Genomic DNA, 26,349 nt, shown 5'->3' with positions numbered 1-26,349 from the left:
TTTACATAAGTAACACAGTACTATGAATAGTAACCATTGCATTTATTTAGCTTTATAAACTAATGACGTGCAAGAAAGTTGTGCATGAAAAATTCATTCGCGTCTCATCTTACAGTAACCTTTTAGTGGTACGCTTGAATTAATAACTACTAAAATATCTATTTTTAGAATATATCTTGTTTGAAGCGCATTTTATTGTAAATATTTTCTTCATTTTTCAAATTTAAAGAAATATTAAGGCTTCTTGAAAATCTCTGTAAGCCTTATATTTAGGTAAACATGGAAGCATTCGACATGAATCTAAATTGAGGAAAAGAAATACTCATTAGTAGGGAAAATAAACGGAAATGTTCTCGACAAAATTTCGAAACAAATAATGGCCGTCAACATAGTTTCGTTAATTTTGCAGTTAAAAGTCGCCGGAATGATATACTTATCGATCGACTGACAAGAAATAGCCAATTGATGAAGCCTTTTTAGTTGAGATGTTGTCCAAATAAAACTAGATACGACTCGTTTATGTTGTTTTATTTTTTTCGTTTTGCTTTTTAGTGAGCACTAATTTTCTTCTACCAATCTCTTAATTTGCAATGACTTTTCCATGAAAACATCAATTTCATATGATAAAAAAAAACATTTACACCAAAGTAGCTCTCATACATTACATCAGATACAACATATGTTAGGTGCACAACTTAAACAAAATTTCTATTTTTTGAATGCCCGTAGTGTTCAGGATAAACTTACAATATTCAAATGATTCTCATCGTAAATGAAATATAATCTGAGACAGCAAAATCTTTATTGTAAGAAAAATAAACGTATTTGAATAAACTGAGTGATTGGGTAACAAGCGAGATCTTTAAAGAAGCATACAATAATAACTTATCCTGAAAATTTAAATTGAAAGTGCTTCGTAAATATCGAGTTTGCGAAATAATACAGTGACATTTGATGCCGTGATGACCTTATCCACACTTCTGGATTGCATAGATCTTCATTATTCCTGTTTAAGTTCCTGAAAATTCTTCCACTTGCTATCGCGGCCATGTTAAACATAAATATTTATTGGCAACTTAAAGTTATCCTGCTGTTTCCCGCATTTCGATATAGTAGTGGAAATAATAAACAGTAATACAGAACGTCATTGACGTCGGTGAATAACGTTTACCGTCTTTTCATGCAGCTTAACAGATAAAAGGTTCCGTTTTCAACGTGTTCTGAAAATTATCAGTCTTAAAAATAGGTTTGCATTACTTGTGACTTGTGTACCTAATTGTTTTCAGTCTAGAACATGTAACCAAGAAAATCTTTTGGGGTGGTGGTTAGGGGTTGGGGGTTTACACAGCTAGAGGACTCTTTTCAGCGATGTGGGCATCATTTAGATATGGAGAAAGGTTGCTTTCCAATGAGCAAACACAAAACCTTATAAGTCAGGCCTCTTGGAAATTAAGAGACAATGAATGTGAAAATATGTGTGATTTTTTCATCAGATCATGCAATGTTATATTTGCTGACGGTCACCCGTATTTTAAGACTGGCCAATGATGGATACACTGTCAAGCTAAAGGGAAGACAATTACAGATATTTATATGAGTATGTAATTACATTTTACAAGAGAAAAAGTTTCCATCTTACATACAATATTAGTATTTAAAATGTCACATCCGATTGCCACGAACTTTCACTCATGGCATGCTGCTGTAATATATTTACTAAGCGTGTAATGTTGGGACAACAGCCAATTGGTTGAAATCTGGTAATAACCTTCAGATGTTCATTTTCGTTTGGCCAATCAGAAATCTTCCTTTTCACAGCACCAATGTGTAGCTCTTTGGTATAGAAGTTTGACAAAATGTATCACCGTTCCGGTGGCCTAGTGGTTAGAGCGTCCGCCCCGGATGCAGGAGGTCGTGGTTTCCAACCCCTGTTGAGTCATACCAAAAGCTTCTAAAAATGGTACTAACAGCTGCCTCGCTAGGTGCTCAGCATTAAAAGGTTAGTGTTAGGACTGGTCGACCTGGTGTCAGGATAATTTGACTGGGTGGGACATTATGATCCATGTCTGTGACATGATGCCCCAGTGCTAGACATCACTTTAAAACTGCCGCACTGCAGACATTGTAGCGATATGACTGGACAATTGTTAAATATACGTTAACAATCTAAATCTCTCTCTCACACACACACACACACACACACACACACACACACACACACACATATATATATATATATATATATATATATATATATATATATATATATATATATATATATATATATATATATATATATGTGGTAGAAGGTTTGATACGTACAATGAAATTAATGTATTGCATATAAAGATATTCAATCAACAGTTAGAAAATAGACTTTTACGTATTCATTCTCAAATTCCCATGCGTACTCATACATGGATATATACACTTATACATTATATATGCATATACATATATTCATACACACACACAAACACTCACACACATGAACACATGTACATACATTGAGTATGACACCAATTCATAAACTGTTAATTTGTGACCCGTAAAACACACTTGAATATGTTTATATTTAATCACGTGGGTGCGCTTAAAATAAAGCTCTTTAAGGGCACAGAAATGTACTCTGTATAAGCAGTATTCAAAAGGCCTTTCTTAGGAGTATCAGAAGAAAATTATACATGAAGAACGAGACAGTAATGCATGTAACGTCTGTTCTCACTTATATGTCGTTTCAAACATAAACAACAAAGATTTAAATCTGCCGTAGCATAATGCGCAAGCAGATCAGGGTCTTTGTTTTCTGTTCTACTGATCATTTCCAACAAACTGCATAGAACCAGATCTGCTGGCTCAATATCTGGGTCTGTGCAGTTTCCAGTTGGACTCGACTTTTAAGCGAGTATAGACGGTATTCAAAACTGAAATAGAGATGAAAACAACTGTACATTTAACAACCTGTAATAATAATTAATAATGATTTCATTAAATCATATGATTTAAGTAACATTTGTCTTATTATGACGTTTTATTACTGCTCTGTGAATATAATTTGCCCGATTTCTAAATTTCAACATTCCTTGGCATTTTAAAAATAAAAGAGTTTTTTTATACTTCTTTTTTTTTCGCGGCAAATAACATTGGAATAAGGAATACGAAATGATGCTCATCTTTCAGCACGTTGCAAATTAAACAGACCGCTCAGGTCGCCTAGTGGTTAGAGCGTCCGCCCCGGGTGCGGGAGGTAGTGGGTTACAACCCCGGCTGAGTCATACCAAAGGCTTCTAAAAATGGTATTAACAGCTGCCTCGCTAGGCACTCAGTATTAAGAGGTTAGTGTTAGGACTGCTCGGCCTGGTGTCAGGATAATGTGACTGGGTGAGACATTATGCTTCATGTCTGCGGCATGATGTCCCAGTGCTAGACATCTCTTTAAACTGCCACACTGTAGTTATCGTAGCGATATGACTGGAAAATTGTTAAAGGTACGTTAAAAATCTAAATCACACACACACACGCACGCACGCGCGCGCGCGCGCAAATTATACAAGTTATTTAATCAAGTGGGGTACATAGTGGGGTCTTCTATCGTCCTGTTTCAAAATATAAAATGTGGATAGACCTCCTTATTTTGAAGAGATTTTTGTAATCATTGCCACTGTTGCTATATCTAAATTATCCTTACGGCCAAATTGTGATAGAATTTTCTATATAATCTAGTTCTTGAAGATTCACTGATTCTAGATTGCCAGTTATTTTATAAACTGGTCAGCTTTCCAATACTTGATCGAAAAATAAGAAACCCTTTATGTTCCCAACATTTTCATTTATCCACACTTCCCCCAGGCCAGGGCTATTTAATACATCACGGACTAACGATGCCAAATTATTCTTTCTTGTACGGCTTTTTATGTCGGGTAAGCATATATATATATATATATATATATATATATATATATATATATATATATATATATGCTTACAACAGTATTTTAGAATGCGGTGATATCAACTGATCTGTGAGTGTCAGCTCCAATTCACCATCATCATTTTGGGTAAATATTTTCTTTTCACCCCAGAAGATTTTTTGCAATAATTTAAGTACAAGCGCTATATATATATATATATATATATATATATATATATATATATAGGTATGCCCCTTTCCTGGCATACATTGCAGAAGTACATTTTCTTCATAATTTCACTGATTTCAGGAACTGGTGAATAAAATGAATAGTTAATCGATTGCATGACTTCGCTATTATTTCGCATCGTGTATTAGTTACTGGTAGTAAGAAGAACGTGTTCATATCATGGCAACGAAACCAGAACGTTGGGCATTGAAAAGGACCAATTAAGCCCTGCGCCTGGATTAGCGGTTGTTACTACGCAGTAGACAATCAATCTAGGTCAGAAAATAATTTTATTTCTTATCCCAGACAACAGATCAATTTAATTTAAGACCTTTTTGTTACAATACCTCCCTAATGGAACAAACTGGCTTGTCAACTGCATTACAAAATTCGATCGCATTATTTTGTCTTCCTGATTTTTCCGTCAGTGAATGGTAAGTATGCCATTTTGATCTGTCTTCAATAGAGTGTTGTCATGATAAGATGTAATTAGAATAGGCTAAATATATACATTTTGTCTATCTATCCATCCATCCATCCATCCATCTATCTATCTATCTATCTATCTATCTGGATAGAACAATCTATTTCAAAGAATCTATTTGCTACCACTTTGACTGAATTTATTTGGGTGAGGTTTAATTACCAGAACAGAGTGCATAACCATTTCATGCATAAAGAAACACGTGAGATAAAGTGCAATTTCTAATTTATAAAGTGGTGGCAAAGCTAAATAATAAATAGTAGAAAAAATAAGGGAAGACAAATATCTAGTTTTACAAATTTTTCGAATTTATATAATCAAATGAGAAGAAATTATAAACCGACACTGCATTTTTGAGTTTACATGGGAATATCATAAATTGAATATTATTTATATAAATTTAATTTTTCGGTTTTCGCGGGAGAAGTGTGATTCGCTGTACGGACTTTTCTTCAAATTATTGTATTCCATTCTGACATACGTAGTAACAAATGTGTCGAAAAACGAGAATGACATGTTTCTATATATTGATTATTCAGTCTCATTGCGAATATTTTCTTTACCTAATCGACATATGGTGATTGACTGAAATAATCATAAATTATTCAGGCCTTAATTACACAAAACTTATTGGGTAAGGAAATCGCTATTCCAACCTACAGAACTGGTTTCCTTAGCTATTTGCTGTCAATTAGCTTTTATTTCATCGCGAAATGTGTTTGACCTTTAAGGCAAACGATTCTTGTTATATTTAGTTATGGATCAATATTATTTGGTATAATGGGTGAGAGAAGTATTTTTAAACACTTGGCCATCCTGCCGCTTATTATCTTCTTATGCAGGATGAAGATTATATATAGCCTTATTTGGACACCACCCAAAAAAGCGCAGACCTCAAAATATTGGTAGCTGTCTGATAATTAGACTGATACCATACATACTCTGTCGATGCATATTGCCCCTGCAGATCAGGGTCTATGTTGTTTGTTCTCCAGATTACTTCTAACAAATCTCACAGACCAAGATCTGCCGGTGTATTATGCAGTCATGGCAAAGACTTCTAAAAATGGTGCTAGTAGCTGTCTCGCTTTATGCTCAGCATTAACAGGTTGGTGTTAGGACTGGACGGTCTGGTGTCAGGATAATGTGACTGGGTGGGACATCATGCTACATGTCTGTTGCACAATGCCCCAGTGATAGACATCACTATAAACTGACACAATGCAGACATCGTAGCGATATGACTGAAACATTATTAAATCACACATACACACACATACGCACGCACGCACACAGAGAGTTGGACTTGACTTATAAGCGAGAATATACTGTTAATCCCTTCCTTGCTGATTATACCTACTTTAACGTATGTACATTTTCATCATCGCTACTTCATGCAAAAATCTTTAGTTTCATTCTGATGTAATATGATTATTATGAGACATTTCTTCTATGGTATAAAATACAATCTTTTAGACTTCAAGGTGTTTATATTAAATTTCACATAATAAATAAGGGTACGTTAGGCATGAAAAACTTTTGTTTTTAAGTCGAAAATCCCTTGTTCCCCTTTCAGGAAATAGTTCAATGGCGGCTTGCTTCTTTCTTTGCAATGATTCACCTCTTACCGTTGATGCTGCATTCCTTGCGATAAAATTAATTCGAAAACTTTAAATCAGCAGATAAAATTTGCGAGATGTTCAAGTTGTATTGGCCAAATACAGTTTGTACATTAATCCACATTAGAATTGTAATGTATTTCTTCTTCATGCTGCGCAGTTTTAACCACCGTGTTCTCGGGGCCACTGCTTTTTATTTAATTCTCTAAATCTGCGTATTTTTTAAGCACTGGAGTATCTACATATTTTTCCTGGTCAAGAAGTTGACAGTCTATTGCTTGATTTCTTTAACTGACCGCACTTTCATCCTGTCCAAACCTATGGGCATATCTTATTTGCTCTAAGTGCCGATAATGATGATTTCCCATCAAACTCTTAAAGGAGTTTACATCATCTCTTTAAAACTGTTGCATGTCTCACAATGGAGCGTTGTGCCAATATTCGTGGTGTGTAAATATTTTATAGTTATGGTTGGAGATGTAAAATAATTTAATATATATTTAACATTTGGTACAAATTTAGCAACAACCCAGCCTGGTTACAAGGTGCATGACATGCAAAATGCTGTGGTTGTTCACAACAGGCAGTCGCTATCATCGACTGTACTCTAACTGCCTGCTGATTTTCGAGAGAACTCGGAGCCATGCAATTCGCCAACCCACCAGATCAATAGGCAGTATTATAGCTATCTATACGTGCATCTGAGACGGATCTATCAGCCATAACCTGTGTTACAGATTATGTTGTTAGTGCTGGTAAATTCGAATAATCATGCTAGCTGTCTCATAATATGATAATACACACTTTTCCAGTTTGTCTTCCTTCTGGCAAACTGTTCAAGAAACTTGTTAATTAGTCAAATACTCTAGTCTGTCTGATCAAGTAGTTCTTTTTTTTAGTTCTGTACCTTTTGAAAGTTATGGAATTCGAATTTCTCAATTTGATTATTTGTTATGCGAATAAAATGTGCAATTGTATTAAATTAGGTAATTACACAGGAACTCTCAAAATGTGTACTATTCGTGTGTATTTTCTCTCAGAAAGGTAAATGCAATAAAATGAGGTTCGTTAACAATACGTAACTTAGGCAGATATAGACGAGAAGGATAAAAAAAGATTTATATACAGAAGTACAATAATAAAATTGCTTGTTTAGAAAAATACCAAACTGACGCGAGTGAAATATTGCATGAAACATGTAGTCACTGCAGATTAGGTTTCTCTTTTTCACACTTACAGTTGGATACAAATTTGAAGGGGCATTCTGAGAATGAGCCAACATGAAATTCTGTTGAATGATATCTGCTTCGCGACTCTAGTACATAATCCCAAAAAAATTTCATAACTAACTTAAGAAGAAACGTGTGTCATAATGGCTACAATCTTTCCTTATGTGTGTTATTATAATCATAAATGAGAAGGCACAAGTGATGTGTCATGACCATGCATGCAACACTGTCAAGGAAACTGACTTAACAAGCGATTCTGTCTGGCGTACTTCGACAAAGCAATTATGATTGCTGTATATATATATATATATATATATATATATATCTGTGTGTGTGTGTGTGTGTGTCTAATCAAAATATGAGAGAGAGAGAGAGAGAGAGAGAGAGAGAGAACGGTAGGTTTAGGTAGGTATTGAGATATCGTTATAGCATAAACTTTCACTGCGTAACACAACGAATGACCCGCACGATTATATTACATAAAAATGTCTTGATTTATTCATTGCTCTGAAATAAATGCGGATCAAAATTGCTTGTCTCGTAGGAGAATACATTACTGTATATGAAACATATTTGATCCCATCGGCGATAGAAGTGAATAGTATCTTATTAGCACGGAAATTAACGTGCAAGTATCTCAAGGTCAGTTTGCTATTTACACATTGAGGTGTCATGTGGCCCTATTACTCTTAGTCATGTGACCATATTTCTCTTAGTCGAGCTTTTTTTTAAAGGAAAATTCCTACATACGTCAAAACACGACCCTGTTTGGACGCGATTTTTGGCCCTGTTACACTAAGCACGATCTTAATTCCATGAATTTTCAACATCTGGAATCATAGAAAACAAAAACAAGTTCTACGAAAATTTACGAAAGTGTATAATGCACTGCTCTTTAATTGCCCTTAATTTCAGCTGCTAACATTAACAATACTGAAAAAATGTACTGCTCTTTTTCAAAGTCGACCCAACAGTAGACTGTATTGTTTTATATTTACGCAGTCAATATATAATCCATGTCTGACTAAAGACGGCTGTCCATGGAGCAAATAAGATGAAGCCAAGTATTGTTATTGCCTTTCAGAGAATGCATTTTGCACACTTCTGATTTACTTCGTCAGAGACTGGTACACTATATTCATATTATAGCGTATTTTTTCTTTTTTTTTGCTGCTTCCAGGTGTGAAAACAGTCCAACATTGTCAAGCATACTATTTTATTTATTTACATCGTAACTACCACCATTCTAATATTAAAGTTAAACTTTCTTTATCAGGTTAAGAAAGATTGTCCAGCAAGAAAGAACTCTATTGTAATAGTCTTTTGTAAAAGTCCAATCTAATTAAGAGAACGCACTTGAGTTCTCTAATATTGTACACATACCATGTCGTTACCTTAAGAAACACACCATACCTATTTAAATTCGAAAACCACACTCGTTTATTTACATTGTTTTATCTGTGTTGTCCATCTTTTCTTCGTCGAGAAACAAAGTCAAAGGAAGATGGTTTTAATCAAATTTCAGCAAATGCAAAGAATATGTAATGATAGACTAGTCAGAATAAAGAAACGATGTAACCATATCCAAATGGAGGGTCACATGTAAATTCTGCCACATGTTGATTTTTCGTGAATATGTCATTCTAAACGATACTTGACCCCTGTCCATATCATTACTCGTATTGTTTTAAGAGATAATTGTCTTTAACTGCCTTTTTAACAAAGCAAAGAGATTGGATGCAAGGTTGATACATTTGGCTTGTCCTCCGTATACAAACAGCAACAAATATCAAACTGAATATCTATTACTCCAACAAGGGTATAGAGTCTCGAGTATGTGTAAATAGACAAGGGAATAACAATGTGAGCTGGTTGGTTGGCCTTACTTGAACCATCCCATATTGTTTCACTTGAGCATCAAGTTAGAATAAATGGAACTGATATAGAATATTAGAGTAACCATGAGCACTGCAACCTTGAAGTATGAAAATCAACTTTAAATCACCATTGGCAGTTTATTAGCACGATTTTGTGTTATTAATGCGGCGATTGTCAGATTTGACGTCTCAGGTTTGCCATCAGTACAACACATTTCGTAGCAATTGTCTAGGAGTGCCATGCAACAATTTAAATCTATTAAAGAAGAAATAAGCAATTTATTGAAAAACATCGAAATTAACAATGAAATGATCCTCAAAGCCAGACTAGATACCCTTTCCTAATGCCGGACTTTCTACAGAAATAGTCTTTCTAAAAGGAGATATGTGTCAACAAATATTCGTTGCTAGTCGCAGCGTTTTACCGGTATACTGTGTGGGTGACACTTACAGGTCATGTAAGTTTAGTCACTGACAGTTTTCATGTCTAATGAAACAACATAAATGGAATCCTGATTTAAAACATCGTTCCTTGCTGATACAAGAAAATGCATCGTGGAATTGGACCGACACTATTGGACTCATAGACCAAAACACGATGGATGAAAAAGCTAAAATATTGAATCTGTTTATCCTCCAAAAATGCAAGTTGATATTTTGAAGAAAAAAATCCATGTTCATAATGGAAAATTTCTTGTTTGTATTAAAGATGATACCCCCCCCATTAATGATGAATGTAGAGAAAAAAATGGAAACTATATGAAAGTACTTTAATTACGTTTTCTTCAAAACCGATGAAATAGAATGAATTACATAACGAAGAATGAAGAATACAATACTCCACAATATACTGAGAGGACAAAAACAAATGCATGATTGATGAAAAAGAAATTCACGTGAGATTTGGAATCTTTTTTTAGAAGTCCGAAACGTTTCAGTAATTATTCACATAATTTCTGTTATTTTATAAACAGTTTAAAAAACTTGCAACAGCCTTACAAAAAAAAAATGATCAGTAAGAGCAGAGTATAATCGGACAATATGAAGGTATACCTAAGTATGTTACCGAGTTGGATACTCCAATTGCAATCCAAGAACATAGTTCAACTTTAAAATGTAAACAGAAATTAAGCACTGTCTTGAAACAGTTGTGAATAAGTACATTGTTTAGTCAATTACACTATTATAAAATTGCAAACTAAACATTTTAATGATATATTTGGCAGCAGTACTTATCACCTCACATCCAGCAGTCCGCTTGACTTCGAGACGCCCATTCTGGTTAGGTTAGTTGCCGGAGGATATGACAGCTATTTCGGCATAGAGAGTTGAGTGGTCTTCAATATATGTTGTAAACCATTCCCTCGCAGCTGAGCCATCTGTGTGCCCTCCTGGCTTCAACCTTCCATGTCATCTGTGGACCACACTGAACCGGTTTTGTTGTGTGCAGTCAACCTTGTCGGATGGGACCAAGCCACTAACTCTTTCTGTTGCTTTGGAGCTCTTCAGACCATGCCACACATTGTGAATAACTATCCACTGACGAAGTTTCGTGGTGGACTGAAGGCTATGCACCGTACTGATGATGACGTTTTTAAAGGCTCAGCACGCACTGCACACGACAATAATAATAATTCGAATACGGAGATGTGTTTCTAGTCATTGTGAATAATTTTAAATTTCAGGACTTCTTGTTGCTAACATAGTCTAGTTTCGATGTGCTACAGAGTTTAATGCTGGTAAAGGTGCCAAAGCAATTAACACACTTCGCTGGTAAAGGTGCCAAAGCAATTAACACACTTCATAATAATACTCTTAATCTACAGCGTCCAGTGAATATAATGTGTGGTTTACTTTGTTCTTTTATATCTCCAATTTTGTCTTATTGCTGTGGTATTTGCGGATTTTTTAAAGCAGAAATTATAGAAAGGGCACATATAGTATATTGCAAGTGATTACTAGATGTTAGACTTGGTACCAAGAATTTGTTTGTATATGGAGAGATGGGACAATACAGATTTTATGTAATTACATATGGTACATCATTAAGTATAAGTTCAATCTGCTAAACACAAAAAATTATAATCCTCGAGAAGAAAAAAAAAACAACAAATTAATGCTTGCCGATTGCAAAAGAAAGAATTAAAAAACTGGTTCTCTAATGTGAAACATACTATTAGTTTCAGGCTTTGGAGATTTCTGGTATTTTCCAAATTCATTCAAATTAAATACCTTTTCAGAAGCTATATAAGATATCTTGAAAACCGCCTCCAGTCTTAGAATAATTTGTAATGCCAGCCACAGAAAGTTTTGAAGTGAATTAAGTTTTGCATCACACCCGTTAAATCCGGAGACTAGCATACATGCAGGAAACGAACGATCTGACAGGAAATTTGCATTTTGTGTAAATAATAATATCAAACACGAATGACATTTGGTATTACATCGTCCCCTGTATCTCTCACTACGAAAATCTTACACTGAAACTAATTGTCAGCAGAAGCAAAGCATGTATAAACTACCACGACTGCTTAAAAATAAAGATTTATAAGCTGCAAAATAACTAGTTAAATATACGTATAATGCATTCCAAATTAGAATATCCTTTCTCCCCCCCCCCCCTTTCTATTTGCATTCAGGTTTATATCGACATTCATTAATTCGTTAACTTATGCAACACTGTACTGTATATCAATTATGTATGTTATAGACCATGTGCTATTCTCTATACGTGATATCACTTACGCAACACTGTACTGTATATCAATTATGTATGTTATAGACCATGTGCTATTCTCTATACGTGATATCAATACAGTTCTGTTCTACTCTGTTCATGATTCACATAAAAAAACCTATTCATATAAAGGTAATATTTGACGTCAGCTTTTTGTTGTTTGGAATTGTTGGGTTGTTTGCGTCTATTTATGGCACCTCATTGATTGCATAAATGTAAAATACAGTTGTCACGTGTTAACATTTGTTGATCCTGTTGCAGATTGGAAGAGAGAAAGGAAGACATAAAGAGCATAAGAAGGTGAAGAATATTAAATGAGCATAGATACGGAAATACAGGTTTGAATAACACATATAAGTGCAAATATATTTCCTAAATGGGAAAAGAGGTGACCCAAAAGCGGTTTCGCCAGTGGGATGATATAATTTTTCTCCTAGTCATATATTTCATTATCTCACTATGAAATTCATACTAAATATACAGTGTAACATCAATTCAATGATCAACTAAATAAGACATCGGCGGCACTCCTACCGCATCTATATAACCTCACTGAGTTATTTAATGCGGCAAAAGAGATTATTTATCTTAATGATTCCTTAGATAGTATTAAGCACACGACATGAACACCTAATATGTCTCTGCTTTCAGAGGTCCCCATAGGCACGTTTCTCCAAGAGACAAAAAGACAGAGTGCCTCTTGTGCTAAATTTGATTAATATGATTTGAAGTTGTAACACCAACGTTGGAAAAGGTCTTGAAGCATAATTTTTAAAGTAACAGAGTTCTAGAATATTTGAAATAATATTGTCAAATGAATCTTTAATTCGAATTAATTTACAAGCTGACATAAACTGTAAACTAACAGCAAACAAAAGCTGGAATGACAAATTTTAACAAATTCTTTCCTTGAGAAGTACACAGTTTATTTTCATTTAAACAAGAGGTTTTTGAAACGTTGCGTATATTGTGTTGTGATTTAGATACTTTTTTACTTTTCTCAATCCTGACTTCAGTAAAATTTTGTGAATGCAATTCCCCGCCATACTCTACAAGGCAGCTGCATCATTTCAAAGGTGTTTCTGATCCATGGAATATAACTAAAGTTTAGGAAGACAATCGTCTGCGATAGTTGAGCGCCAAGTGGCTGTTGTGAAGGAGGCAACTGATGAAGATGCTGATTCAAAAGTGGACGTTATTTATATATTATTACAGGCATTAAATCAAAGATATTTTTAATATCTTGATGAATCATAATTCAGACCTGATAAATCTGATATACAAAACATGCTCTATTATTTTTTTCTGAACCTAAACCGAAATGACTAAATAAAAATGTATAGAGAGCATGTAACTTTAAAGAAACACTAATCCGCAACTATTGAACAGAAGCCATCATCAGAACATGACCCTGGTTACTTTTCAAACTTTGGAAAAGTTTGAGCATGTCTTAAAAACAACAGCATTATAGCGATTATATACCATGATAGAGAATATCTATCTATAACTGTGCGTCAGAGTTTGCATGCCATTATGACAACCTATACAGAAGCAATATCAGCAAGTAATTGCTATCTGTGTACAGCGTTTTGAACATCTATCAGTTTTACAATTTTATGTCAGCGGAATTGGAATAATTTTTGCAAAAACATTCAATCTCGGCTGATTAAAATAGTTAATCGAAGTGTTAAAACGAAGAATACCAGATGTGATACAGCCGCAGCTTTAGTGTTTTTTTTCTTCATTGATTTCTGACTTGAAAAATATTGATTTTAACCAAATTGTGGGAGAAAAATTGCCTCGAATAAAACGATGATGGCGGCGTCAGATTCAAAGTGCAATTTCGTTTGTGATTTTATTATAGGCAATTGTTCGCGAAACTATGTAGTGCACGAAAGATAAAGAAATAGTAGATATTCATTTCGTCTGGAATTCATATATAAGCAGCTCATATTTCATCAAGTACTTGTACCGAACTTAGTGATATAAAGCCATTAGCAAAACCCGGAGTACTGTATATGTTCTTGACCTGAAATGCTTTAATTGCTATAAATTAACTCAGAAGAATGTTTGCAGTCTCTGAGAACCATTTCTGTGTTTGATCTGACTGACATATCTCTGATGGATACTCTAAATAATATATTATGAATTTCTGAGAGAGTGACAGGTGTACGGTAAAGTTGTTTGCATTGGCAACATGCACTGTGGTGAGAATTTTTGTATGGTTTTATGTTCCTTTCATGTACTATGTCTGAAATTTCTCTGGATATTATACTTGATGAAAATGTACATGATCTAGGCACACAACTAACCAAAATGACTGCTTCTATACGCTCGAAAAACAGCCTGAGTTCGTCTGAAGTACACTAGCAGTTATTAAAATAGGGCCAATTAGGGTCACTAGAGAATACCAGCTTCTGAAAGTACAATGAATTACCAAATTTAATAAAGTTACTGGCTCTTTTTTGACAGCTGACCTCTGATGTCCAGGAAGTGAAAATGACCAAGCGGAGCTAGCAGTATTTTTGATTGACGCACATTTGTACTTAGGCCATGCTGTATACTCCATATAACCCATACTAAACCAATCAATCATAAACAAAATAATAGGAATTAAAAGTTCTTTTAACAATACCTAAGATATATAAGGTCTCTTTTGAAAAGCATTATAACCAGTGTGGAAAACGGGGAATTTCTTTTTCTTTCAAGATCTAACCCTATGCAAAATTCGAAACTGTAGAGCTCGAGCTGAAGTGAAACTAAAGCATTTACACGAGCTTCATCTTGCCTCGCTTGTGAAAGTTTCAAAACGAGGCTATATTACTGGTTACTCATCAATCAAGATTTAGCCGAACACATATATCGGGGTTGCTTCATGGCACGTACATGGTGATTAGAACTGTTGCTTCGTCGTAGTGAATCAATTGTTTTGGGAAGAAGAGAAAAGTTTTATTGCCAGCAACAGACAAAAAATTAAAACAAAGTTGACTTCATTGAAGATCCACAGTTCATGTACAATATATTCATATATAATGGAAGAAAACGCATTTAAATTTAATAATGGTAAGATAGTTAACGTTAAATAGGACGCCACATTTTAATTTTAATAATATGGTTTATACATATATGAGGTTGAAATGTAAAACCTTAACTGTAGGTCTTTCTAAGGATAAACTAAGAACGAAGATGATAGTAAACAGTCAGCACAAAACAACAGAAAAATCTCAAATTATAAAAAGTGAATACGCATTTACATAACTATTTACAGACATGAACAGCTTTTGCTATTTCTTCCACATTCATTAAAATTAATGCGAGTATCGGATAATGAAACTACGTATGTGGTCTCTACTATGAAACAATTACAAATGGACTCATATAGATACGTCTTTATAGGAGAAAAGGCGTGTAGAGACGTTTTAAAATAAAATTGTACCTAAGATATCCCATTTGAACAGATGTCGTTTATATGAAGATTCCACTACAACTGATTTATACAACAAAAACTAAAGCACTCCATTTAACACCAACCAGACGATTTCAGCTAATACTGGTATTCAGCCAAAATGCTTCCGAAATGAATGTAACCAAACGTTAGCAATTCTGCTCACTAAAAACGAAAATGATGCTTAAAGTTGTTGATTCGCTCCAGTTTCAAATATATGATGCTGGGTCAGTATATATGTCCATTAACTTGGGAATGACAGAGGATAGGTTAGTTATAAAGGGAAAGGATCTCAGTTTAAACCAGAAATGACTAAATTACATCACAAAAGTACAATATAACCACTATGGCAGAGAAAGCCTTTCACCTTTTTTTGGCTGAAAAATTGGAGATCATGTCAAAAGGTCGGCCACACACATATGCTGCAACACTTGTGCGCCACTGGTTGAACATTCAAATTAAATCTATACCTTTTGCAATGCAAATGATTTGGAGAGAGCAAACATATCGTATCAGCAATTGTTACTTCTACATGGTGCATGTGTCAAAGAAGAAAAAGTGAACTGTGCATTATCTAAACATTCCATCAGCTATACGCCCAGTACCACACGGAAAAGGACTGCCGGTTCCTGATGCACCAGAATTATTCTCACTTGAGTGAGACGAGGACAAATGACCCATATTTTCTCCCATCCTCCTTCTCTGAACCAGACCTCATAACACAAGATGAACGGAATGACCTTGTCAGGGATTCGGAACTATCCGAGAGTAAGGTAGAGCTGTTGGGCTCCAGACTACAGAAGTGGAATCTCCTGGCATGTAATGTTAGGGTTTCCATGTTCCGTGACCGTCAAAAGGATCTTCTCCCATTCTTCTTCATGGAAGGTGATCATGTAGCCTGCAACGACGTCGGTGGTGTGATGGAAGCCCTCGACATCGTTCATGATCTAGATGAGTTGAGACTATTCATTGTTTAATCGAAGACATGATGTAAATCTGTTTTGCTACATAATGGCAATGTTTTATCATCAAATTCCAGTTGATCATGCAGTCCATAGGAAGGAAAAATATGAAAACATGAAATAACTTTTGAGGTGCATAAACTATTACCAACATCAGTGGCAGCTTTGTGGCGATTTGAAGTTTTTGCTCTCTTGCTTAGTCTGCAGACTGTATACACAAAGTACTGCTGTTTCCTCTGCGAATGTAATAGTTGCGCGAGAGATTCCCACTACATCAAGAGAGATTGGCCACTCCGAAAAGTGTTCAGCATCCACCACTTGATGAGTCATTGAAGATGTTGTTACCGACCTTGCACATCAAGCTGGGTCTGATGAAGAACTTTGCCAAGGCCACTGACAAAACACAAGACGTTTTCAAGTACCTCCGTGGAAAATTTCCAAGGTTAAGTGAAGTTATGATAAAGGAAGGTGTCTTTGTTGGTCATGAACTTCTTCGAGACGATGCATTTGACCGTGCACTGCGTGGCAAGGAAAAGACGGCATGTAAAGCCTTCCAGTCAGTGGCAATACATTTGCTAGGAAACAACAAGTCAGACAACTACGGGAAGGTAGTGGAAAACCTCTTCAAGGCATACAAAAGCCTTCGTTGCAACATGTCACTAAAGATATATTTTTTTGCACTCTCCTCTAGATTTTTTCCACCGAACTGCGAATCACTGGGCGACGAGCACGGTAAGCGATTTCACCAGGACATTGCAACAGTGGAGAACTCTATCATGGCAAATGGAGCACATGAATGCTTGCAGAATACTGCTGGACAGCGACAAGATATTCGCCATTTAACAAATATAAGAGAAAAGCCAAGAAACGCTGAGGAGCCATTGAATAAGGACTAAACTTTGAACATATATATACAGAAGTTTATTGCCTTTTGTTTCATAATACATTTTATTTATATAACCATTTTGCTGGGTTTTTTTAAAGTGTTATAAACAGGACAGGTGAAATATTGTCCTGTAAAGCAACCCAATAAACCCATGTAAAAATCTAGGTTTACAATTTATGATTAAAATTCTACTCTCTGTACAATATACATACATGTAAAATCAAACAACTTAAATATCTTGGAAACAGTTGCCAATTCGTTGTCTTGATTGTCATAGTTGAATTCAGCACATTAAAATCCATAATAAATAGCACATTTTATCTTTGAAGCAGACGACCTTTAAAAACTTGTTGACCAGTGTAATTATACACTTATAATTTGCGTGGCATACTTCATACTTTGTACCAAGAAATACCTACACATGCAACAAGCGATAACAAGGCCAATTATAATTCTTACCAAGACATTTTATGGACGATTTTATGACATTGTATGAATAAACTTATACAATTTCATGACATTTTACATGGATGTATTGAGCTGATTTCTAAACAATAATCACTTTTAAGCTGTGTTATGCATGTTTAATTTATTTTGTGTGCCTGACTTTTGTCCATGATTGAGGATAGCGTTTTGGCGTGTACATGCTTTTTGTCTTGTTTGTAAAGTTATAAATAGGTTTTAACTTGGGTTTGAGTTCAAGTCCCAACCTTGATTATGACCTTAGAAACGAACCTGCTTTCAGTGTGAGGCAATTTTTATTAAGATGATTGATGATTGTTTTTATTCAGAAAATGTTATTGCAACATAGGTCAAGTGGGGTATCAACAAAAAGATTCATTCCTCCTCTAATTTCAGTGTGTATAAGTATTCATATTTGTCTTCAGATATGACTTGAGAGGAATCTTTTATTTAAACATTATTCATTGGAATCACAAAGAGCTCATTATATTTTGTACAAAAACACTACTCTGGGATTATTAAGGACCTATCCAAAGACATAATGGATTATATAAGTGTGACACAGGAAGATATTGGTACATCGGCATATTTAAGACCATTTGGCACGTCAGCCATTCAAGACTTGAATTCATTCGGAACACCACTGTAAATCATTCGGAACAATCTAAATACATAGAGTACGAATTAAAATTCTCAAACCTATATGGTAATCTTATTTATTCGTATTTATAAACATTCTGTTAGTATTATCAGGATTTCCTGTAGAATCCATGGGCGGCACTTTCTGTCCTGTTTTGCGTATATTTACAATCCTTTATATATGTTTCTATATACCATGATTTATGCCTTGGAATTCCAAAATGACTGTGTACAGATGAGAGTTAGTTACTTTTTCGCCATTTATGTGTGCGTACGCACTGATGCCTAATCCATAGCCACTCTAACATTATTTTTTAGTGATGTGTGCATGGTCAAGATGTTATAGGAGACAGTGCGTACAGGCTAGGCGATGGGTGTCGTATCTTTGACCCTCTACTTAATCGTGGTCCTAAAATTAATATAGTACGATCTTTCATTTTCCTATAGAATCCAGCCATTAACTGCATCAGGAACCTGTTTTAAAGGGGAATCATTTGTAGTTACTCAAGAGATAGCAATCATTATTAGAAGAAGCTATTAATATAAATTCCTTTGTGTTATATCTTGAATCGTTTGTACATATCGGTACCCAACAGTAAACAACTTTACCGTACATCTGTCACTCTCTCAGAAATTCATAATACATTATTTAGAGTGTCCCTCAGAGATATGTCAGTCAGATTAAACACAGAGATGGTTCTCAGAGACCGCTACTGTTTGCGTTATGGTCGACGCGCGCAATAGGCCTATCGTATCATTGATAAAACCATCTTCTTTCAGCATTAGCAGTCTAATGAATTCTTCGTTTTAACTTGAAATGTTAGTGGAAATGTAATTCAGTTGTAAGCAAAGTCGGACCAAGAGTAAGCTTCCAATAGATTCCATGCGAAGAAAGAGCATTAACACAGGAAAAGGCATCATCGACTCATGTGCCTGTCTCAGATAAACAGAGTGATTCGTTCGACAAGAGAAATGAGGCAGAATGTCTTCTTATATCAACGATATTGTCACTTCTTATTAGAGAATAGTCAGGGTGAAGAACGACACATGAATAAATTAAATAAATCACTTTACGTGTATGGTTTCTTGCGTTGACTCCAAAAGACACCGACGTTTGATACCTTTCCATTTATTGAAGCAATACCATTATTTGAATATTTTCAAAACATCAAAATAATACAGTGTAAATTAGTTTTAATTTTTTTCACTAAATGACTTAGTTGAGAAAGATACATTTCAGAAAAATGTCACGTTTGGATGCACTGATATATTTAAAAGTACTGGAATATCTTTCACTTATGCAGTATTTATTGGAAGGTTTTTGCGCACGTCTGCAGACAATTTGTATTTCATTTTGTCTTCAAAACCGCATAGTAGAATACTTCACGAAATTTTGCAGCTAGGTCGCTACGGTCATATTATTAGGATGAATTTGCTTCACCACCCCACCCCACCCACGTCAAGTGATTTAATGTATTCACGTCTGATCTGGATATTGTTAAGGAAACTGAAAGACTTGATACAGTCACCGAAAGACAGAGATCATTATATCCCAACAGAGATCATTATATCGAGACATATACCATTTTATCCCAACAGAGATATTTATATCCCGACAGAGAGTATTATATCCCAAAAAGATCATAGTATCCAAGCAGAGGTCATTATAGCTCAACAGATATCATTATATCAAGACATAGACCATTTTATCCCAACAGAGATCATTATATCCCAACAGAGATCATTCTATCCCAACAGAAATAATTATACGCCGACAGAGAGTATTATAATCCAACAGAGATCGTTGTATCCAAACAGATATCATTCTGTCCCAAGAGAGATCATTATATCCCAGCATAGATCATTATATCCCAACAGAGGTCATTATATCCTAACAGAGATAATTATATCCCGACAGAGAGTATTATATCCCAACAGAGATCATTGTATCCAAGCAGAGATCATTATAGCTCAACAGAGATCATTATATCCCGCGAAAGGAGAAGGAATAAAAAGCATGTTCCAGGTGCCAATAGAGAATCTTACACAAATTAGTGTCACTGAAAATGTAGACACAACATATCATTTTGAAGCCTCAAAACAATTTCCTGGATTGTATAAGTTGAAATGTTAGCAATATACTTATTTTCGATTCTGAAGCTTGACAAAGGACTTCTCTCTTGAGGAATGTAAGGAGAGGCTGAGAATTTAATAGTCTTTGGTTGGAGACCGTACTGGTTGAAAATATCAGAATGTATGAAACAGAGATTACAATAGCTTAATTGTAATTCTTCCTCACGCATGTATGTTAACAAATTGTTTGCTTTTTAAACATGATTGAATAAACATTTGTACGGGTTGTATCTGGTCATGCTTTTTCAATTTCTTAGGAAATCCGGATCAATCAGTTATTTCGGGTTTTCAACCTCGAGAAAAGGTTTATCCATCCAATTAATGGAATTCACTTTCTGCGTAACTTTTAATGTCTTCTTTTAGAATCCTTTAATTTTGTGCCTTTACATAGTTCTTAATTAGTAAGTTTCTTATAGTTTCTTGGAGACCCGCGATTTTTAGAATTTATTGAAGGGAGCTCACTATCATAACACAGGCAATGAACATAAGAGGCAGTGTTAAAATGGATCAAATGTATGGGAAAGAATATATATATATATATATATATATATATATATATATATATATATATATATATATATATATATATATATATATATATATATATATTTATATTTATATATTTATTTATTTATTTATTTGTTGACTACTGTTTACTTGAAGAACATGTCTTTTCCGTTGGATAAGTTGATGATGACTGGTTGGAAGGTTCAATAACTGCATAGAATATGTGCGTGCTTGTATGTTGTATGTGCGTGTGTGTGTGTGTGAGAGAGAGAGAGAGAGAAATTTTGTGTCAGTCTGTTTTGTATACACCCTGATATGAGAGCGTCATTTTCCTTCTTATAAGTGAAGTGTCTAACATATTCTACATACAAATCTAAATAACATATTATACATACAAAGCTAAATAATATATTCTACGTACAAAGATAAGTAATGTACAAAGCTAAGTAACATATTCTACATGCAAAGCTAAGTAACATTCAAAGCTAAGTAACATATTCTACAAAGCTAAGTAACATATTCTGCGTACAAAGCTACGTAACATATTCTACGTACAAAGCTAAGTAACATATTCTACAAAGCAAAGTAACATATTCTACATACAAAACTAAGTAACATACTCTACGTACAAAGCTAAGTAACATATTCTACATACAAAGCTAGAAAACATATTCTATGTACAAAGCTAAGTAACATATTCTACGTACAAGTTAAGTAACATATCCTATGTTCAAAGCTAAGTAACATATTCTACATACAAGCTAAGTAACATATTCTATGTACAAAGCTAAGTAATATATTCTACGTACAAAGCTAAGTAACATATTCTACATTACAAAGCTAAGTAACATATTCTACGTACAAAGCTAAGTAACATATTCTACGTACAAAGCTACGTAACATATTCTACGTACAAAGCTACGTAACATATTCTACGTACAAAGCTAAGTAACATATTCTACATACAAAGCTAAGTAACATATTCTACATACAAAGCTAAGTAACATATTCTATGTACAAAGCTAATTAACATAATCTACATCTAAAGCTAAGTAACATATTCTACATTACAAAGCTAAGTTACATATTCTACGTACAAAGCTTAGTAACATATTCTACGTACAAAGCTAAGTAACATATTCTACATTACAAAGCTAAGTAACATATTCTACGTACAAAGCTAAGTAACATATTCTACATACAAAGCTAAGTAACATATTCTACATACAAAGCTAAGTAACATATTCTACATACAAAGCTAAGTTACATATTCTACGTACAAAGCTAAGTAACATATTCTACGTACAACGCTAAGTAACATATTCTACATTACAACGCTAAGTAACATATTCTACATACAAAGCTAAGTAACATATTCTACATTACAACGCTAAGTAACATATTCTACGTACAAAGCTAAGTAACATATTCTACATACAAAGCTAATTAACATATTCTACATCTAAATCTAAGTAACATATTCTACATACAAAGCTAAGTAACATATTCTACATCTAAATCTAAGTAACATATTCTACATTACAAAGCTAAGTAACATATTCTACATCTAAAGCTAAGTAACATATTCTACATACAAAGCTAAGTAACATATTCTACATTACAAAGCTAAGTAACATATTCTACATTACAAAGCTAAGTAACATATTCTACATACAAAGCTAAGTAACATATTCTACATCTAAAGCTAAGTAACATATTCTACATTACAAAGCTAAGTAACATATTCTACGTACAAAGCTAAGTAACATATTCTACATCTAAAGCTAAGTAACATATTCTACATCTAAAGCTAAGTAACATATTCTACATACAAAGCTAAGTAACATATTCTACATACAAAGCTAAGTAACATATTCTACATCTAAAGCTAAGTAACATATTCTACGTACAAAGCTAAGTAACATATTCTACATACAAAGCTAAGTAACATATTCTACATACAAAGCTAAGTAACATATTCTACATACAAAGCTAAGTTACATATTCTACGTACAAAGCTAAGTAACATATTCTACGTACAACGCTAAGTAACATATTCTACATTACAACGCTAAGTAACATATTCTACGTACAACGCTAAGTAACATATTCTACATTACAACGCTAAGTAACATATTCTACGTACAAAGCTAAGTAATATATTCTACATCTAAATCTAAGTAACATATTCTACGTACAAAGCTAATTAACATATTCTACATACAAAGCTAAGTAATATATTCTACATACAAAGCTAAGTAACGTATTCTATGTACAAAGCAAAGTAACATAATCTATGTACAAAGCTATGTAACATATTCAACATACAAAGCTAAGTAACACATTCTACATACAAAGCTAAGTAACATATTCTATGTACAAAGCTAAGTAACATATTCTACATACAAAGCTAAGTAACATATTCTACATACAAAGCTAAGTAACATATTCTACATACAAAGCTAAGTAACATATTCTACATACAAAGCTAAGTAACATATTCTACATACAAAGCTAAGTTACATATTCTACGTACAAAGCTAAGTAACATATTCTACGTACAACGCTAAGTAACATATTCTACATTACAACGCTAAGTAACATATTCTACGTACAACGCTAAGTAACATATTCTACATTACAACGCTAAGTAACATATTCTACATACAAAGCTAATTAACATATTCTACATCTAAATCTAAGTAACATATTCTACGTACAAAGCTAATTAACATATTCTACATACAAAGCTAAGTAATATATTCTACATACAAAGCTAAGTAACGTATTCTATGTACAAAGCAAAGTAACATAATCTATGTACAAAGCTATGTAACATATTCAACATACAAAGCTAAGTAACACATTCTACATACAAAGCTAAGTAACATATTCTATGTACAAAGCTAAGTAACATATTCTACATACAAAGCTAAGTAACATATTCTACATACAAAGCTAAGTAACATATTCTATGTACAAAGCTAAGTAACATAATCTATGTACAAAGCTAAGTAACATATTCTACATTACAAAGCTAAGTTACATATTCTACATACAAAGCTAAGTAACATATTCTACGTACAACGCTAAGTAACATATTCTACATTACAACGCTAAGTAACATATTCTACATACAAAGCTAAGTAATATATTCTACATTACAAAGCTAAGTAACATATTCTACATACAAAGCTAAGTAACATATTCTACGTACAACGCTAAGTACCATATTCTACATACAAAGCTAAGTAACATATTCTACATCCAAACCTAAGTAACATATTCTACGTACAACGCTAAGTACCATATTCTACATACAAAGCTAAGTAACATATTCTACATACAAAGCTAAGTAACATATTCTACGTACAAAGGTAAGTAGTATCATCCTTTTTTAATGGACAAGTGCCCTGTCGACTTTTCCTGTTAGATTTTCCATTAGATTCCAGTACACCCTATCGGCATATCGTTGCGGAAATTGAAAGACTCCAAGTCATTATAATCCAGAAAAGGACAAGGATGTCCAATGAAACGAGATGTCAAAATCAGCCCCAAAATTAGATCATATGAAATTGCTTTAAAGCAAATATATTGGTGCTCCATTTTAAATCTGCCTAAATGATTCCTCTCCTTAAAGGTTTTGGAAATACCAGGAAATTAAACCTTTAGGCTACAGTACAGTCGTATTTCCTCAAAGTCATAGATTGTAGGAGACACAGATTTAATAACGATCATTGTGTTCCTTCCTGATTTCTATTAGCAAACTGATACGTGAGAACAAATTACTCGCAGTAACGATTTTATAAGTTGCAGATGGTAACGTGTGTTTGATTTTGAATAAAGGTGCATTCTTGTTTTGTAATGTTTTCTATCATGATGTATCTGTTTTAACTAGTCGACGGTATTACGTAAAGTAATAGAAAAGAGTGAGAAGCAACAAGCTTGTAAAATTCAACAAATAATTTATAACCCTATATTACAAAGTGAAAAAGTAAATAGAACTTAAAGTATTGTAAATTAAATCCCAACTAACATAAGTCCTATGAATAAAGTTCTGAATAAACTTAAGCGATTTCCCAAATAATTTCTAACGTTGAAGGTGTTGATGTGTCAGTAGCGGTAGAGAGTCTCTAATGTACTAATGTAACATTTATCTGAATTGCAATTATGTGCTAACAGGCTTTGAATCACAGTAATTTATTCCAAGATTCCCTGTTTGAATTCGCTATTATTCCAAGTTACTGGCTATTTCCAAATTATGATTGAGCACTTTGTATTTCAAAAAAAAATAATTTGAATATATAAATTCCAGCCCAAATGAAATATTTAACACAATAAGACTGATTTATGCTTCATTATGTCGCTTTAATCCTCGTTGTGTGGGGCAGGTACAACTTAACTGACTGCACAATTATCCCATCTATCCTTATCAACATTAACAAAGCCGCACTATACTTCCTGAATACGAATACTCATTAGAAGAAGATTCCTCAGAAGAAAGCAACATACTTGACAATAAAAGATTCTAATAAGCTGATGTGTTTCTTAATATTGTACTAAGATAGGATTGGTAGACTCACCAATAAGTGATACAGACCCCTTTGACATTAATGGTTCATAATTCTCCACAATACAATCAGATTTGGTTTTGTTTGACCCAAGAAATGTATAGCTTTCAATATATAACTGTGACCTAGACCTCTTAGAAATAAGATCATTTGGAATAACTTTGTCTTTATTCTGTTATTGTTCAATCTGTAACAATCAGAACTAACGTGCCGCTTTTCTTTTAATAGGTGCACACAGGAAGAGATAAGGATTTCTATCGGTCTTATCAGAAACTTTATTCCTTAAAGCTATGCCAGATTGAGATCTGGAAGTGCTAGCATTAGACTGAAAAGCTTTTTACCAGAAACCTGATGAGTGAAAGACTTATTGACGAAAGACACCTTGTGAATTAAGGAATACTTGTCAATTGCACGAGCATCATTTTTGAAAAATTTCGACCATTCGCTCATCAAGGTATTACTTGAGTCACTACGACGCAGTTCTTGAACTCTTCAATTCATATGAATTGCCTGATCATAGTCTTGACCAGCTTAATTGTCTGAGCACCACGTATGAAATAATTGGCCCTTTTTTTAATTTGACATGATTATATCCGGTTTGATTTTTTATAGTTCTTTTACCTTTGTCGACATGCTTCAGGTACATACTCATAACCCTT

This window comes from Sinohyriopsis cumingii, chromosome 3, assembly GCF_028554795.1.
Source record: "Sinohyriopsis cumingii isolate HCF-2022 chromosome 3, ASM2855479v2, whole genome shotgun sequence".
Taxonomy (NCBI): domain Eukaryota; kingdom Metazoa; phylum Mollusca; class Bivalvia; order Unionida; family Unionidae; genus Sinohyriopsis; species Sinohyriopsis cumingii.
The sequence above is the reverse complement of the archived record's forward strand: the minus strand, read 5'-3'. Positions refer to the sequence as shown.